The 12,883-nt window shown below is 44.2% G+C and overlaps 1 long non-coding RNA gene across 1 annotated transcript; it reads left to right on the forward strand.

The window, feature by feature from the left end:
* The first annotated feature begins 2,033 nt into the window (after nucleotides 1-2,033).
* On the forward strand, nucleotides 2,034-5,584 carry LOC143996001 (uncharacterized). The gene is made up of 2 exons (XR_013277495.1): nucleotides 2,034-2,215; nucleotides 4,911-5,584. It is a non-coding gene; the product is annotated as an uncharacterized LOC143996001 (long non-coding RNA).
* The last annotated feature ends 7,299 nt before the right edge of the window (nucleotides 5,585-12,883 follow it).

The raw sequence follows: 12,883 nt of genomic DNA on the forward strand, positions 1-12,883 counted from the left end.
TAGTAGTCCCCAAGTTTCGGCCAATTGAAAACCTGAATCCACTTTAAATATAGTGTGGGTCTTGCCTTTCCAAGTAACCAGTAGTTTGGCGGGGAAGCCCCAACGGTAGACCACCCCATGGTTTCTGAACAGCTTGGTCAGTGGGACCATCTTGCTACGTGCCTGCATGGTGTATTTTGATAGGTCAGCAAACAGTTTGATGCCCGTATAGGGTTTTGGCAGAGTAGGATCTTTCCTGGCCTTTAACATAAGTTCCTCCTTCACGTGAAAAAAGTGTATACGGGCAATGACATCCCTGGGTACTTTCTCTGGAAGGAAGGATGGCCTGGGTAGTCTATGCACTCTGTCCACCACTATTTCTGCTGCAGGCACTTCAGGAAGAATCCTTTGTTGAATAAAGCTTCGGAACTTAGCAGGAGGGATCTTCTCATCCACCCCTCTGAACTTAACGTTGTTCCTCCTGGAATGGTCTTCCAGGTCCGCAAGCTTGGATTGAATATTAAACATTCATCCTTAGCCTCATTATGTGCGTCCACTAGTTCATTATGCGCCACTGCAAAGTCCCCCATTTTATTTTCCACGTGTTGCACTCTGTCCCCCAAGCCATCTATATCTCTCTTGATATGAGCGATCACTGACATCATGTCTTTATGTAAGGACCCCCTCAGGGACACCAACATGTCCTTCAGCGTTTTGTCAGACAGGGGCTGCCCCACCGCAGGGTAGTCATCTATACATTCAATGAATTCTCTGGTGGAATCTCCTGACAAGTCCCCATGTCCCTTCTCACCTGCATACTGATGTGATGGTGATGTCTTGGGGTTCATCTTGAGGGGACTCCCGCTCAGGGATTTTCTGGGTGAGGCCCGGCTATCTCCTCTGCTGCAGGAGCTGAGGGGTGTGCTGTGTCTGGACGGCGAGCGCGTCTGCTCCTGCCCGGCGCCATCTTTGTTCGAGCAGGCCTCCTCGCTGCGGAAATAATTAGTAAGTTTCCATGGACCGGAGGAGGGTTTGCGCTTCCCCATGTTGCTCGGTGAGGTGTCCTTGTGGTTCTGGCTGTTGGAGAGTGCAATTATGTCAGTGTAGTCGCTACATATGACCGGGAACCGCCGTGAGTCTCAGGAGCTCTCCTCTCACGCGGCCATCTCCTTCAGCTGCCGGCTCCGCCCACAACTATCTTCACTTCTTTTTAAGGATCACCTTATGATGCAGATCGTGCTATTTATAGCACATATGCCTCAAAAAAATGGCCTCCAAAATCTCACAAGAACCATACATCTAAAATAGGCACAGGAATCCCAAGATGGCACCTGGAGCCCATAGGAGAGGACACATAAGTTCTATGCTGAGTTATCCCTATTGCCAGCTTCAAAGTGGCAGTCACAACCCTGCTCTATTGATGTTGTAAAACATCTTACTTACCCTGTTTCCCCAAAAATAAGACCTAGCGTGATTGTTGGTGATGGCTGCAATATAAGTCCTACACCCCAAATAAGCCCTACCCTGAAAATAAGACCTACATGGACTTTAACTAGGGCTTACTTGGGGGGTAGGGCTTATATTGCAGCCATCACCAACAATCGCACTAGGTCTTATTTTCGGGGAAACAGGGTAGAGTGTACCCAACTACTTCATCTCTTTCCATGCAGCTAGCAAACCCAACAAAGGGAGCAATCAGCAGCCCAGCCTGAATTCACCATTAGGTAATGGGCAGAAGCCATCTGCACACAAACACAGAGGTAAGGGTAATGGGTGAGGTCTGGTACTCAACTCACTGCCTACAAACTTATGGGGGGCCCAGCTTGGGAAAAAAAATCCAAATTGTGTTTTTATCATATAATACAGGTTTCAGACCACACGTTCACACATCTCAAAAACCTTTTATGACAGCAAAACAATTAGAAAATCATAATTGTTTTGAGTTGTCCTGAAGGGCATACTTTAGCAGAACCCCTAAAGCATGTTCGGAAATTATCTCACTGAACAAGAAAGTTGACATTAAGCAATAAAGTGGACAGGACCAGTCCTTCTGGGGGTGTGGTTTCTAACCATTTTCTAATATAAATATTCACCAGGAGTGTACATTCTATACAGCGATATCAACTCTCCATCTGTTGAGTGACCAAGACACAAGACTGCACCATGAAAGCCACCTACTACCTGGCTCTGATTGCCATCACCATCATGTTGTTCCAGTTCACCTCTGCAGCTCCAAGTAAGTCTTCCTCACTGTTCCAGGTGCTGGAATTTTTTTTACAATATTGAAATATAAGGTATATTTTATATATATTTAGGTAAGGTTCACAAAGATGGGCGAGTTATTTTCACTTTCAAAATTAGCATTTAACTGTTAAAATCCTTATTTTCTCATAAAGGGTTCTATGCCAGATTTTTTTTTTATCATCTCAAAGGTCTCTTTTCAGCTCTCCTTAGTGCAACCGAGTTATTGCTAGCCTGTAACTAGGGGAATTTTTAGGAGCAATAACTCATGTTGCCCCTCCTGATCCATTGATTACATCACTAGGTCTAAAATAAGGTATGTGATTAAATAGGAAAGGTTTTATTTAAGATGTTCATTAATATGGTAATGGAAGGGGAAAGGAGGCACCAGAGTGGCAAAATACAAACAAATATAAACTTCAGCTTTAAACGCAGAGCTGACAGAGCCGTTTTTGTATTTTTTTTTGTACACGTGTTTAAAAAATCATTTGAGGCTGAAAATTACACAAAACTCCCAAACATGATATATTTTCTGAAAGCAGACACCTTAGAGAATAACATAGTGGTAGTTCCAATATTTTATGTCACACAATATTACTGCAATGATATAGAAAACGCAAAATTTACAGTAAAAAACACACTAAAGTGAATTTTAGGGCAAACAAACACAATAAATTACCCACATTTTGGTAAAATATAATACATGATGTTGCACTTAGTAAATAGATACCAAACTTGCCAAACCTTAAATTTGTGTGGGCCCGTGAAATGGTGAAAAATCTTCAGTTCCCTATATTTTCTATAGGCAACACTTTAAAAGCCCCCTATAGCAGTGGTCATCAACCCTGTCCTCAGGGCCCACTAACAGACCAGGTTTGCAAGATAACTGAAATACATCACAGGTGATATAATTTGCTGCTCAGTGATTGCAGTATTCTAGTCTGTGTCTCCCCAAGGTAATACATAAAACCTGGCCTGTTAATGGGCCCTGAGGATAAGGTTGATGACCACTGCCCTATAAGACATCAGTGTTACGGAGGAGGTCTTGTGCTAGAATTATTGCTCTCACATCGGCGTGCACAGCGATATATATAACATGTATTGCATGCAACATTTTCATGCGACGGCACCCCTGACGTGTGCGTTTATGTTTACATGTGGATGTATGAGGGGGTGGGTATCCTCAAAATGCATTGGGGGAATTGTATTTGCTTGGGTGTAACTATTTTTTTGTAATTGAAAAATATTTTTTTGCATTACTTAGGGGGACAAAGAGTCCCCTATGTGCTGATTTTTTGGTGACAGATACTCTTTATTGAGACATGCAGAGCCTAAAAGACCATGCATGTCCCCTCTGGGCTCCACTGAATGTATTGCAATGCAGATCGCTTTGTAATCCATTCCTTCCTGGCTATGCTAGCCGGGGAAAGTGACAGGGTGACCTGGAAGTGCCATCATACACATCGCTTTCAGGGTCACCAACAAGAAAGGGAGAACAGTGGATGTGTGTCCGTTCTTCTCCCTCCCAAGCACCCGCCGGAACCCGCAGATGGGCCTTGAATAGGTATGGGGGGAGTGTGCCATTATCGGGGGGGGGGGGGTGTGGAAGCAATCAGGTGGCAGTGCAGTCACCCAAATGCTTCCACCTGACAGGCAGGTGTCTGCTTATCAGTTTTTTACACAGTCCCAGTGGCTGCAGCCATCGGATTGTGTGTGAACCCCCCCTCCCCCGCTGTCATGTCCTGGCAGTGAAAGGGTTAAACACAGAGCAGAGTCAGAGCAGTGGCTTACCCCCCCACAGCAGTGTCTCCCCCTAATTCAGAGAAGTGACCCCTCCCCTTTTCTGAGGACTTCATACAAAACGTAACCACTTACCGACCATGCTATAGCCGAATGACGTCATATGACGGCCTCCCATGGTCTTGCCTGCTGCGAGTTGTGGGCGGCGTGCTCTGTGATCAGTGTCTGGAGGACACCGCTGATTACAGATTGAGGTAAAGAGCCAATCAGCTGCTCTTTACCACTTGATCAGCTGTGTCCAATCACAGCTAATCGAAGGATGTAAATAGAAGGCGATTATCAGAAAGCCGATGTACACTGATAATCAGGGCACTATTTATCAGTGCAGTCCCAACAGTTCCCACCAGTGCTGCCAGTAAGTGCCCATTAGTGGCACCTCATTAGTGCACATGAGTGAAGGAGAAAAATTACTTGTTTGCAAAATTTTATAACAAACTATGAAAACGTTTTTTGTTTTATTTTCAAACATTTTCAGTCTTTATTCATCTATTTATCACAAAATAAAAAACCCACTGGTGATTAAATGCCACCAAAAGAACACTCTATTTGTGTGAAAAATATAATAAAAATGTTATTTGGGTACAGTGTTGCATGACCGCGCACTTGTCATTGAAGGTGCGATAGCGCTAAAAGCTGGAAATTGGCGTGGCCAGGAAGGGGGTAAAAGTGCCCAGTAGACAAATGGTTAAATCATAGAGAGGGATTGAAAGGAAACTTTCTCAAAATGATCAGTGAATTGTGTGTTTGGGTATTAGCTGTAGTAAACATTTGTGTGAAAACATAAATGTTATTAATTAGTAATTAACAATGTATACACCATCAATTTAAAAACATAAACTAACAAAAATGAACTAAAATGCATCAAAATCCATTTTATTTTTTCTTTAAAGGAAACCTTGGTGACAATGAAGACCTCGGTAACAATGAAGACCTCGGTGACAATGAAAACCTTGGTGATAATGGAGAAGCAAAACTCAGGAACGCCAGAAAAGTATGCCAAATTTGGGGGATACCTGTACAATGTCCGAGAAAGTAGTGAAGCCATCAGATCAGCAGACAAGTATTTTCAGATGAGTGGTCAGCAATAGCAGCCTCCATAATTGCTCATTACTTTTTTTTTTTTTTTAAACGTGTATGTAAAGGCTCTTATTTTAGTTTTCTATAGGGAAGAAGGGTTAGAATCCCTGTCAGGTTTTTATTGCTGTCTGTGTTCTGCTGAAGAGATTCACTCTCTGTATAGTATGCATAGTACACTTCTTTTCTTTTGATAAACTTGTTGTTTGCTTTTGTTTTCTGACAACATAAGAGTTTTTGGAGAATTTTTAAACTATGGATGAACATTTGGATATTGAGCTGGAAAGAACTAAAATAATTCATTTCATCAGTCAGCACTGTTTTTGGTCTGTCAATAAATATGTGATCATAATTTGTATAATGTGGTGGAGATGATATTGTTCTGTTATGCCTCTATGATTTTTGGTTCTGCTGTTAAGTGAACAATGCTTGTTGCTGACCTACTGAAATAAAAAATAAATACATACAATATGTCAAAGAATACTACAAATATCTCCACTTTACTGTCTCCTACATTCTGTACATCTACACCCAGAGAAGATATGTGATTCATTAAAGATTTTCTATGCTAGAACTACAGCTTCATTGATGGCAGAAATTATTGGGTACGATTTTGCGCCAAAACAGAAACAGGACAGGGACCGCCCTGTCATCCGCCATCTAAGCGGGGATCAACTAAGCGATCCCCGCTGAGCAAGCGGATGTTCAGAGAGCGGATCATTATGGATCCGTCCCATGTGAAAGGGGCTTTAGAGGTTTTTTAGAGAACCTTAATGAACAAATAGAATCATTAAGGCCAAGCAACACACCAGACAGGTCAGGGATACAGTTGTGGAGAAGTTTAAAGCAGGATTAGGTTATAAAAAAATATCCCAAGCTTTGAACATCTCACGGAGCTCTGTGCAATCCATCATCCGAAAATGGAAAGAGTATGGCACAACTGCAAACTTACCAAGACATGGCCGTCCACCAAAACTGACTGGCTGGGCAAGGAGAGCATTAATCAGAGAAGCAGCCAAGAGGCCCATGGCAACTCTAGAGGAGCTGCAGAGATCCACAGCTCAGGTGGGAGAATCTGTCCACAGGACAACTATTAGTCGCTCACTTCACAAATCTGGCCTTTATGGAAGAGTGGCAAGAAGAAAGCCATTGTTGAAAGAAAACCATAAGAAGTCCCATTTGCAGTTTGCGAGAAGCCATGTGTGGGACACAGCAAACAAATGGAAGAATGTGCTCTGGTCAGATGAGACTAAAATTTACATTTTTGGCCTAAAATCAAAACTCTATATGTGGCAGAAAACTAACACTGCACATCACCCTAAACACACCATCCCCACTGTGAAACACGGCGATGGCAGCATCGTATTGCGCAGTGGCGGGCCCATCCATTAAGGGCCATTCCCTCTATAACGCCACCCCCTATATGTAATGAATCTATCTATGATACAGGTATTTGCTGGGTGTTCGCCGAACAGTGAACAATATGTGGTGTTCGCCACAAATTTGAAAGCTGTTGGAGCACCCTTAAAGTCTATGGAACACTAACATGAAAAATCAAAAGTGATAATTTTAAAGGCTTATATGCAAGTTATTGTCATAAAAGTGTTTGGGGACTCGGGTTCTGTTCCAGGGGACATGTATCAATGCAAATTGTTTTTTGAAAAACTGATGTTTTTTACTTTCAAATGTTTTTTATTTTTGAAAAGGCACTTCCAAGTATATAGATACATTAACATACAATAGGCAGCAGGGCAGGCCTTCTGCCAGTAATCAAGTATACAACAGACATTCAAAAGTGCAACCATAAACAAGATAGCAGCCAGAGAATCAAACATTATCCCTCTCAAAGAGGGCAAAAACCAGATGAACAATAATGGGGGGCCACCCCGTCTGGAGCCCAATAGAAGAGACTAACTAAAGAAGAGACCAGCGGTGCCCCCCCCGACACCCCAAAAGGGATCTTGCTGTGCCAGAGGAGGGATGTAGACCCCCTGATCCCTCCCATCCCCCAAAATGAGGGCATCCGAGAGGTTGCAGGACGGGAGCTCCCCAAGATGCGTTATGTCTGCATTATGATCATGTTATTTATCTGCCTATCAAGGCAATCATCGGAAAAAGATCAAGAGAGATAGAGAGAGGAGAGAGGACAGAGGATTGGGGGGAGAAAAAGCTACTTCTGAATAAGGGGGAGAGGGTGGAGGTCTGGAGCAACCACCGCTCAACTGGTGATTGTCACGTCTATTGTTTAGATCTTGATGCCAAGGGAGAGCCCAGAGGCACTTCTGGTAAGAGGGAGATTCCTATGTACCTGGCCCATGGTTCCCAAACCTTTCTGAATTTTGGTGTGGTGTCCATCAGGATGCCGGACAATTTTTCCTAGGACATAATCCAGGATATCTTCCTCTTAGCTGCAAGGTTAGAGGGTCTGGGTTGTTTCCATGCTGCAGCTATTGCAATTTTGGCATCATCTAGGAAAATAAAGTGGATCAGTTTCTGGGTGTTTTTGGGGAGTGAAGGAGCACGAGTATTTAGCAGTGCCTGAGGACCTGGCAGCTTGTTATCCTGAGAATCATGTTGAAGATATTGCTCCAGAATGATCGGAGCCTGGGGCACTCCCACCAAATATGGACCATGGAACCACGGTGTTGACACCCTCTAAAGCATAATGGGTTTGCCGTGGGGTAAATTTTTGCCAATTTGGAGGGAGTGAGGTACCATCTGGTTATCAGTTTGATGCTAGCTTCCATAAGTGATGTGTTTTGGATCCCCTGAAAGGATCTAGTCAGAGCCGCCTGCCAGGTCTCCAGACTGTTTGTGATTTGGAGGTCAGCCTCCCAAGCTGTCATATAGGGAGATTTGCCCGGTGGGCCAGTGAGGGCCGAGTAGATTACCGATATGCTGCCCCTCTGCTCCCCAGCCCTACTACACCAAGTTTCATATTCAGTAAAAGCAGGTGGAAGGGGCAGTGATTTTTTTAATGCTTAAAGTGAAACAATAAAATTGAAATATTCCTTTAACCTCTTGAGATCCGCGCTATAGCCGAATGACGGCTACAGCGCGGACCTCCTTTGCCGGGACTACGTCTATTGACGTCGTCCCGTGCACGAGCGTCCTATGTGCCCCGTGAGGGGCGTGCGCGGCGTGCTCTGTGATCGCGAGTCAATGAGACTCGCCTGATCACCGATCCGAGCAAGGGGTCGATCCCGACTCCTTACCACGTGATCAGCTGTCAGCCAAATACAGCTGATTTCCTCCTCGCGCTGACAGCGTGAGGAGAGAAAAAAAAAGCCGATCACCGGCGGCCGTGATCGGGACATCAGTCCCGATCATGGCCAGTGTATCAGTGCCCACCTGCCCCCTGCCAGTAACCCCCAGAGAATTAAAAAAAGTGCCACCCATCAGTGCCCATAATGCCACCCAGCAGTGCCATACATCAGTGCCCACAGTGCCATACATCAGTACCCACAGTGCCACCTATCAGTGCCCACAGTGCCACCTATCAGTGCCCACAATCTGCCTCAACAACATTGCTGCACCTCAGTGCCACATATCCGTGCCCATCAGTGTCATCTACCAGTGCCCATCAGTGCCGCCCATCAGTGCCCAGCAGTGCCACCTATCAGAGCCACCTATCAGTGCCACCTATCAGTGCCCATAAGTCCCATCTATCAGTGGTACCTATCAGTGCCCCTTAGTGCCACCCATCCGTGCCACCCATCAGTGCCCATCAGTGCCGCCTTATCTGTGCCCATCAGTACTGCCTTATCTGTGCCTATCGGTGCCACCTTATCTGTGCCTATCATTGCCCACCAGTGCCACCTATCAGTGCCCACCAGTGCCGCCTATCAGTGCCCACCAGTGCCACCCATCAGTGCCCACCAGTGCCGCCTCATCAGCGCATTTCAATGAAGGAGAAAAATGACCTGTTTGCAAAATTTTATAACAAACTATTAAACATGATTTTTTTTTGCATCTTTTTTTGTTTGTTTAGCAAAAAATAAAACTCCCAACTGTAATTAAATACCACCAAAAGAAAGCTCTATTTGTGGGAAAAAAATGATAAAAATTTCATTTGGGTACGGTGTTGTATGGCCGCGCAATTGTCATTCAAAGTGCATCAGCGCTGAAAGCTGAAAATTGGTCTGGGCAGGAGGGGGGTTTAAGTGCCCAGTAAGCAAGTGGTTAAATAGCGTGCCTGGGGGCAGTCTATAGTATGTCTGTAAAGGGGCGCATTTTTCACATGTTTAGAACAGTATCACAGCAAAATTACATTTCTAAAGGAAACATTTTCATTTATGGTCGACGCCCTATGGCCGATACGGATACGAATAACATATAGTGTTAACATAAGACTTACCACATGAAATGGACCTGAAAGCATGCCCTGGTCTGACGGACGGTATACCAAAATACCCTAGGGCATACCCTATATTAGAAATTATTATTCTGTGAAGAGAAATATATTTTTGAGAAATGCCCTGAAAAGGGGATGGGAGGGTGGGTATCATGCACAGGAAACCTGGCAAAGACCACAAGCGAGCTAGCTGGTTAAATATCCCCTGGGCTCCTCCCATAAATTCAGGCCACCATACTGGCCTTCCTACTTATGGTTGACGCCCTATGGACGATACGGATATGGATAACATATAGAGTTAACATAACACTTACCACATGAAATGGACCTGAAAGTGTGCCCTGGTCTGATGGACGGTATACCAAAATAAGGGGGCAAAAACATTCAGGTAGGGATATAGTATGTTATTAGTCTTAGTTAATTAAGCAAGTTTGGTAAATGCCTTTGCCAACTCCACTTGAGGATTGGGGATGTACCGGGCGAAGCAGGCAGACTTCCACCTACCTAGTCTCTTAAAGACTTGGTCTGGGACCCCGTGGCGGGATGCAGCAGAGGCTGCTCCGATGCGGAAGGAGTGGCCAGAGTACTGGCTGGGGTAGAGGAGTAGGTTGTGTAGAAGAATCCTTATGTGTTCCACAAACTGACAGGCACTCAAGGGTTTGACTGGAAAGGGTAGAAGGGGATTGGAGTCCAGCTGTTTGGGCAGGGGTCACAGTAGTTGATTAAGTATAGTGACTGGACACCAGATATTGTTAGTCTTAAAAAGGTGGATATCTACCCCAGAGCCTGCCTGCTGGGTTTTAGAAACTGCAAGGTGGAGGACGAAATGGTCTTGGTAGAGAACCAAGTGATGTTTATGTAGCACTTGGCCACTGGGTTTGCTGCAGGTTAACTCGCCAGGTCGCAAGAACCCATAGTAGGCCAAGTATATGGCCGCTTGTAGGACCAGGCTGGGGAGATGAGATGACTAAATGGAGAAGTAGTCAGGATGGTGGACATATCCCAGAAGATGTTACTTGTTATAGGTAGACGTTTGGCACTGACCACCGGTTGATGTTTCTGGATGCTGCATAGGATGGCTCGGACCGTGTGGGATGTGAATAAGGAAGGTTTTGCGGAGTCTTGTAGAGCCAAGAAATGTTCGATGCCGGCTAAGTATAGCAGAATAGTATTGTGGGATAAGGCCAACTGAGTATCGCAATATGAGATAAAAGCCAGTATGTGCTTGACGTCTGTTGTTTTCTTGGAGCAGAGTACAAGGAATTTGTTAAACACATTCCAAGCAGTACGGTAAGCTTTGAGCGCGGGGGATAGGGATAGGGAGGGATAGGGGCTGACACTGGATCGACTCTGGGAATCTGTTTGAAAAAGGAGGTGTAGTTAAAGCGTGATAGTGCATACGCTGTGAGGTTGCACTTGCCCAGAATGAATGAACAGTGGATATTAAATTGATGTTGTGAGGAATTTGTACGAGCCTGCACAGGAAGGACATAACCAAGAGGGACTTGGACCTGCCTTTATTAGTAATATCTGCCGTGGCCTGATTGTCAGTGGAGAAGGCCACGGTTTGCCCTGTCCAAATATGACCCCAGAGCTGGGCAGCTGCCACTAATAGATAGAGCTCAAAGAGAGAGGATGTTCAGGAAAAGCCAGGAATTAAAAATATCTCTGAAGGCCAGGGTGCTGCAACTGTCGCTACCTATGGTGACAGAGGTGATATAGAAGGTATAAATAAGGATATCCCATTCGAGGTGGAAAGGAATTCCCCTATAGATAGGTCCGCTACTGCTGCAGTGTCCAAATTGAGGATCTGATCGGGGTCCTGCGTTTGTAAAAGAAAGAAAGACTAGGAGATGCGACACAAAGGAGCGACCCTGGGGAATGATCCGCATGGCAAAATTAAGCATTCCTAACAGAGATTGCAGCTGCTTCTTGGTACACCCTCTAGTACGAGTGAAGTCTCGGAGGACTGATGCAGGTCAGTTTGTCAAGGGGGAGGCTGGCTTGCATCGAGCAAGTGTCTAGGTTGACTCAGAGAAAGGTGATGGTGTGTGCAGGACCGTCGACTTTATGTTTCGCAATGGGAACATCGAGATTCCCAAATACGACTCTCAGTTTGTTGAGGTCTCCTGCGGACACACTGGGCTGTTCAATTAACAAGAAGTCATCCAGGTAATGGATGACTTCTTGACGCTGAGCTTTATGCAACAGTATCCAGGTGAGGGACTGCGCAAAAGTGTCGAAGATCTACCCCTCAGATTTACAGTGACTGCTTCCAAGTACACTTTCAGTGCGATTTCAAGTGCACTTTGCACTTGTAGTGAAAAGTGGATTCATTTTTCATAAATAACCCCCAATGTGTTTTGTGGGTACCAAGACACCACTTCTTTAGATGCAGAGAAACTATAAATCACAAATCAGTATCCATTTATCAGTATTTAGACGATAAAACTTTTAATTTCCAATGGGCATCCCATATTTAGGTATTCATCTAACTCCATCACTCCACACACTATGTGAAAAAAAAGATCCTCCACTATATAAAATAAACTGACAGAGGATTTGAAAAAGAGGAGTTCACCCTTCCTCTTGGTTCAGTAGAATTTATACAGGTAAAATAAGTATCCTTTTAAGACTGATATATTTATTTAGGGCATTATCTATTAAATTTCTAAATAGGATCTCAAAAGATTTCAGGACAAAACACTCAAATTTATATGGGGAGATAGGAGACCCAGAGTGAATAAACGTACCTTCTATACTCCAAAATTAAAAGGGGGTCTAGAAGTTCCAAATTAACAAAAATATTTTCAGGCTTCACACCTATTCCATCTGTCATGGAATAATTTCTGATTGGGACTCTAAAACAAAAGGTAATACTGCAGCTGCATAAACAGATTCACAGGACGCAATGACTGTGTTTAAAATGTCCTTTCAGTGTCAAAATGCATTATTACATGTTATTTTATGCATAGATAAGAAATGGGTGGTGTGAGATGTTTTTAAAAACTAACAAATAGAAATATGTTATTAAAAGCTTACGAATAAAAATATTTTATTAAAAGCTAGCGAATAGAACAATTGCAAAAGTAAAACCTTGAGAGGGGAGGCAAGAGTACAGAGCTTCTAGTAAAAGATGTGTCTGTGTGTTAGGTGAAGGTTACAGAACACATTTCAACATTGAGAACAAAATGGAGTCTCTTGTGCGTAATTGAACAATACAGTGAACGTCCATGTCATTTCCCTCCTTTTGTTTATTTGACACCATTCTTCTAGTCGTTACATTCAGCCGATTGCTGGTAACTCCTGTTACATTGGCGCAGAGAGACGGCGTCCAGTTCAGCTCTCTCCTAGCTTTCTCATAATAATGGGTTCATCAGGGCCGGTGGACCATTTGTTGGTACAGAGGGTAGTCACACAGGGGCATAGCCTGAT

The sequence above is a fragment of the Lithobates pipiens genome, unplaced genomic scaffold (genome assembly GCF_037356315.1).
Source record: "Lithobates pipiens isolate NorthernLeopardFrog02 unplaced genomic scaffold, aLitPip1_a1.2 Scaffold_19, whole genome shotgun sequence".
Lineage (NCBI taxonomy): Eukaryota > Metazoa > Chordata > Amphibia > Anura > Ranidae > Lithobates > Lithobates pipiens.